Source organism: Heterocephalus glaber, unplaced genomic scaffold (assembly GCF_053883595.1).
Source record: "Heterocephalus glaber isolate CG9 unplaced genomic scaffold, H.glaber_assembly_v1.0 deba00000901, whole genome shotgun sequence".
In the NCBI taxonomy this organism is placed as follows: Eukaryota; Metazoa; Chordata; class Mammalia; order Rodentia; family Bathyergidae; genus Heterocephalus; species Heterocephalus glaber.
The window spans coordinates 6,009,682-6,016,543 of NW_028258171.1; positions in this window are offsets into that span (position 1 = coordinate 6,009,682).

A 6,862-nucleotide genomic window follows, 5' to 3' on the forward strand; every position below is an offset into this window, starting at 1 on the left:
AGTGTCACATTGAAGAGTCAGCATAAATGACTAATTCCTTTTGGCAAGAAAGCTGAAAGCTTTCTTATACTGAACTATCTGAGGAGAAAAGAACTACTCAAATATACAATATTGCTTCATTGAACGTCTGGGGAAGTGGTACATCTGAAGGTCTGAACAGGAAGAAACAATTTGGAAGGAATAATATTGTAGGAGAAATTCAGCAGTATTAAAAATTAATATTAGTTAGTTTCAACTGGATAAAGTCCATTTATGAAGCGAGATTTGCAATTTTAAAAGATCCTTAGTATGCAATGGGTAATACAGATACTATCAGATCTGGTAATAAAAGTTGAATTCACTGTCATGTACCTCTGACTCCCCACAGTGATACAAGAGTATGCTCCTTCCTTACTCTTGGAATATATAATGCTAGAGGGAAACATTAGGATAGGCCAGGCAAAAAAAATTCAGATTTTACTCCTGGTCCCTGTAGGATACTGGATGATCCCTCATGGTTAATCTTGTTTCTATTTTTCTACATGGTCATGATCAAACAAATGTATGAAAATGTTTTATATAAGAAACAAAACAAAATTATCACCAGCAACAGCAAAAATAAAGTCTCTGTTTTGGGAAATTCCTTTCTCTGTACCGTTTATTAACAGCAGTAGATTGCGAATACATAGCACACTTAACAGAATGTAATACAGATGTTTAATCTTTGTTCTGCGGCTGGTAAAAAGGATCCCAATGTCACTTTTACTGATCTTCCACTTTGCTGCTTTTGAAAGAAATCTGTGGTAAATTGAGAACTGTTTGATTAAGTGTTGAATTAGGCCAGGGAGAGCATATGCAGGGATCCCTTTCTGGGAGACTCCTCTAATCTGCCTTTCTACCATTGTGCTTACACAGATTAACTGTCAGTTAATCACATAAATAGGAGGCAAAAGACTCACAACAATTTTTGCCCTTTGTCATGAATAAAATGAACTTTTCCAGACAGAAGGAGACCACATGGAACAGGCAATTCAGCTAAACTGTAAGCCAGGGTGGACTTAGAGCTATCAAGGGGGAAGTTTGGGTTGATGGTTCTTCTGAGCAGCCCGGCTCAGTGTTTTTTCTGTTCACAATGTCAGCTCTTTTTCTTGCAGGCTGAGTTTACTATCAGGGACTTCAGCTACAGAAGGAATATTGGGATGTTTGATAGAATCTGTTGGGAGGAGACTTTTTAACCTCCCTAATTTTCTGCATTAACTTTCCCCATAATTTCCCTTTTGCAGTTTTCTTTTGTAAGACTGAAATTTAAAAAGAGAAATAATAAAAGTGATAGTCAAAAAATGTTCAAAACACCTCCAAGAATCCCTTCTTTAAAGATCGATGAGCTACTTTTAAAACAATGAAATCAAGCATCATCAATTACCACAGAACAATAATTGGGATCTTGCAGTTCAGCTGCAAGACCATTTATGGTATTTTTGGTCAAATAAACATGGACTATAAAGAATAGAAAAGACATCCCCAAGCTTCCAGAGTGCACAGTTTTTCAGGCACTTAATAGCTATACAAAAAGAGCATAGTCTAATAGTGTTCTATGTAACGGCTTCAAGCTTTCAAAGCTGAAAGTTCCAGAAACAAAATTCAATATGATTCTCTTTTTATATCCACTGACATTACAGAAACTACTTGAAAATGAACTCTTTAACTGTAAGAGCTAAAATACTTCTAAAATTATTTGCAGATATTTTTCAAAAATAAAAACATGCCCTACAGAACACATACATGTGTATTTTACTTATATCAAATGGATATTTTAGAATAAGGAATTAAATACTTCAATAAAATGATGTAAAAGCTATTTTTCCATGACTAAACTTGCATCTATGGGCGGATCTATCCTGACTAAAATTGCTTCCTTATGAAGTTGTAGCAGTAACTGTTGTTTTATAGACATGTTGTACAAAGAGAACAGAGATCTTTGCACTGAAAGTCCACATTTAAAACAAGTTTGTCCTATAAAATGGAGTTATTTATATTTATAGTTCAAGTCATAAAAATACAGAATAATTCTTCTTTATAATCTTGTTATTAATGCTAGTGACTTACAATGTATTGACCTAGTTTTTGACAGTAAGAATTCCAAAGAGTAACATGATACTTACTGCATATGTTCTTTCCAATCAGTAATTAGGTAAATATCTGTTATTTTATTAAAATTTTACTTGTTGTCTATTGATACTTTAACACTTTCATGCATTATTTCTAAAAATAAATATTCATGTAATCATAATTACAAACATGAAATGGTATAGATGATGATATCTTTTACTATCTAGATTATATTTTCAGATTATTGTTAATACAGACATTTTCTCTCAGTAGCCCAATTTTGATGTCAACAAACAAATATGCCAAGGTGACAAGTCAGTGTCTACAACTGAAGAGTCCAAGTGATTTCTTAAGTTTCATGAGCATTTAAAATACAATATCTCTCAAGCTTAATTATCACATGATTTCCCTTATATAAGGAACCAAAATACAAATAAAGAGCAAGATAAATGACAGATAATTAAAGGAGATAGTTTTTTGCAAAAGAGGAGACCAAGAGATGAGGGGGGTTCAAAAAAAGGATTAAAATGTAGGATGTCTATGTACTAATTCCCCATGAGGAATGTGATCATTGTGTACTGCAAACATATATTAATAAAAATTAAAAACTGAAAAATTGATACACAGAATCAATCTTTATAGTTGATAATCTGCACATATAAAATGAGAGATATTTCTCTCCCTTGGAAAGATAGAGAAAATAGTTGAGAAAGAAAAATTAAAATATAGAATGCAAAAACCAAATGATGAATGCAGGCTAGGAAAATAAACAGCATAATCCAAATAATATATATGAGTCCACCAAAAAAAATATACCCAAGAGATGTTCACCATATTAATAAATGTCTGGAAGCTAATGACCACCACTTGGAAACAACTCTTGCAATTGTAAAGGCCAAAGGTAACTTGTGTTAATCTCATGATGTCTCAATAAAATTAGTATTAAAGTATTTATACAAGCTTTTCTTTTCCTGAAATGTGTATACACATTTTGGCAGACTCTATGTTTACCACAACTGTTTTAAATCAGAATTTTATGAAAATAAAATTAGAATAGTAGTATATAAGAATTCAAATGTATGGTTGTTACAATATAATTGAGAAAAAACAAAAAACTAAAAAAAACACATGAAGATCAAATTAATATTATTAGAGAATAAAATTAACTAGATAAAGTGGGACTGAAATAGGTAAGATTGATGTTTGAAAAGGAAATAACTGACAAAGGCTTAAGTTGATGAATACAAACCACATGTGAAAAATGATCAATATACCAAAAAAATAAATGAGTAAAGGAAAATCTCAAAATGAAAGAATGTGTCTGAAAATGGGTCATATTGGGATCCAGACAGACTCAATACCAAATGTGCTATACCAACACTTAATCTGATGAAATTACATAGTTACAAGGAAAGAAATATTCATATATTTAAGTAGATAAAGGATATCATCTGCAATATCTTGGCATCTATATGACTTGTAAGTCCTTCTAGGGCAAAAGTCAATCCCATTTAATCCAAAATTTAAATCTGTGAAGAGATATATAAAAACAAATCTATGGAAGTAAAGAAGCAATGCTAAACAGATGGTGCTAAACCCCAAATCTTCTAAATGTAATAATTCTATTTGTGGGAATTATAGATACTTGCATATAACTGAGTCTAAATCTAAGAAGTATGATCATATGTGATGGTTAATTAACTTAGCTGGATTGAGAGATGTCTGCAGAATTGATACTAAAAAGTAGAGTTGTTGCCATTTCTATACCTTACTGTGGAAAATCCTGTGGAATTAGTTCATGGGAGGAATAGGCTAGAAACATCTACAATGCTCAAAGCAGAGCTTTATGAGTGATTCTGGTATGAGATCAGAAAATCAGAATGCTGATAGGAATGCAGACAGTAATGTCTATGCTGATGAGGTTTCAGATGAAAATGAGGGATTTACCGGAAATTGCATTAGAGGTTATTCTTGTTACACTGTGGCAAAGAATATGGATTCATTTTGTCTGTGCTCTCAGACCTTAAAGGAGAGTGAATTTAAAGGTGACAGACTAATTCTCTGATGGAGGAAATTTTAAGACAGCCACAGGCTGGGCATTAATGGCTGCTTTTAACCAAGTTACACTGAAGATAGGGAACAAAAAACAGCAGAAAGATTTGAAAACTGCATAGCCCAACCAGGAAAAAAACATGTAAAATTTTAGCTAAGGAGGGTAGAGTTGCTAAAGAAATTAGCATCCATATAAATAACCCAAAAGCGTTGCTCCAGAACAATAGGAAAGATGCTTTGTGGACGTCTCAGAAATTCTCAAGGCTACCTCACCCTTCATGGACCCAAATATGTAGAGGTACAAACTTATTTTAAAGAATTTTATTAGAGATTAGGTCCCCAAGGAGCACTGTAAACCCAAAAGCACTCAGGGCTTCATTTCCTAGTGTTTAGGCAGCACATCACTCAGGTTGTTCCTGGCAGGAGTTCCAGCATGGCCTGGGATAGTTCACACTTGCAGGAGACCTTGGTGTCATCCTTGTGACACGGTTTTGCAGACATGCAGAATACAAGAGTTTTGGAGTTAAAGAGGTGTCCACCAAGATTTTGAAAGGCAATCCTGTGAGCCAGGAAGAGAACTGTGATAGCTGGAGTATTTGCAAGCAGCCCCACATGTGCCAATCCAGAGAGCTGAGAGTGAACCAAAGCTACGGTGGAGACCCCAGAGAATTAGAGGTGCCAGGGACATGAAATGTCCACTGGGAGAGAAGCTGCTGGCAACATGCAAAGCCAGCACCAGAGAGTGACACAGTGGGCTGCAGACTGCAAAGCTGGAGGTTGGGGCTGTCCAAGCCCTGTGGAGCCTGCATTCCACTGCAGTGTACCCAGATACTAAATATGGAGTTGTATCTCGGAGGTAAATAACTTGTTCTTTTGATTTTTATAGGGGCATACGAACAAAAGTTTAAGTCTCAAAGGAAACTTTTCTTGCACTTAAGAACTACACTGAAATAGCTAGGACTTACAAGCTTCTTAGGGAGAGACTGAGTATGTATTACATGGTGAGATGGAATAAATTTTTGAGGACCACAGGTAGAATGCTGTAGTTTGGATCTTAAATGTTCCCCGATGGTCTATATGTTAAAGCTTTCAACCTCTGTATGGCACTACTGGGGCTTAGGCTAGCTTTAAAAATGGACCCTAGTGGGAGGCATTTAGGTTACTGGGGCTCTGTCCTTGAAAAGGATGTAGGCTCTGGCCTCTTTCTCTTTCTCTTTTTCATTTCCCAGCTATGAAGCGAGTGCTTTTGCTCATCTGCATATTGCACCACAATTCACTGCTTTGCTCCAAGTTCAAAAGCAATGGGGTCAACCAGTCAAGAGCTGGAAGCACTAAAACTATGAGTCAAAATCAATCTTTCCTCTTTATGACTTTTTGTTCTAGTTCTTTTGTTATAGTGACAGAAAGCTAAATTTTTGTTACTGTGCCAGAAAGCTGACTTTTCATCACACCATATAAAAATATTAACAGAGTACAGTAATGAAGCAATGGAGGTAGGTAATCAGTGCCTAAAATTAAAATGAGTTAGTAAATATACATATAATAACTGCAACTTCTTAGCTTACTGCATAAACACTTTCATATTTGAGGATAGTTATTTACTTTGTAGTATTGGGGAATTAACCCAGGGCTTTTTCTCTGAGCTGTATCCCCAGCTCGTTTATTTTTTTATTTTGGAGAATTTCCCTACATTTCTAAGTTGCTCAGATTGGACTCAAACTTGCGATCTTCCTATCTCAGACTCTAGAGTGCTGGGATTACAGACATGTATCAGCACACCGGCAAATTACACTGTTTTTAAAATATTCTTTTTTTGTAGAGATCTATTTATTAAAAAATGAGAAATTAATAAATTTCATCATATTTTTACTTAAAGAAAATATGAGATATTTACTTAAATAGTACATGTGACAGAATCCATTTTTAAATAAGAACATATTTCTACGTTTATATCTGTAATCAACTAGCTACACAGACAAAAATCTACATCTGAAATAAACTTTACTGGATATTAATGAAAGCTACTTCTATGTGATAGAATCTGAGTGGTTCTCTTTAAGTTTATGTGATTTTTCATAGCTTAAATACATCATGAAAGAATGCTATCTTAAAAAGGGAGAAAGAGAAATGTTTTAAAGTATCTCTAATTTATTTCTGATATCTAGGAAGAATTCAAATTAGTTTGATTCATTTGACCAATCTGACTTTGAAATTATCAACAAAATTAAGAGTTCCCTAATTTTGAGGATTTTCAAATCTGCTTTTCTTGTATTACTTATTTGGATTTTTAAATTTTAAATATCATATTTCAAGGCTCTGAGTGTTAAAGAAAATATCAATTCTAAAATGTTTTACTGAGGAAAACTGCTTAATAAACAGGAAATATTTTGACTGACATGACACAAAGGATGAAATATATCCTAGAAATTAAATTACTTTTCTTTTTGCTCTCATGTTTTTTTCTTCAAAAATTAGCAATTGCTTTTGAATGACACATGATGATGCTTTGTGCTTTTTTTTGCGAAAATTTTTGTTACATTTTCTTATAAAAACTATAGGAAATTCAGAATAAGAAGATATATCTCTATCATGTCTGTCCTCCGTACATCTAATGGACTAAGATTTATAGTTAAAGTATCATTCACGGTTGTGCATGTTTCACTACTTGCTTCATAGAAAGAAAGTAAAGTGAATCTACTCCCAAACTGAAATGTCTATGTTG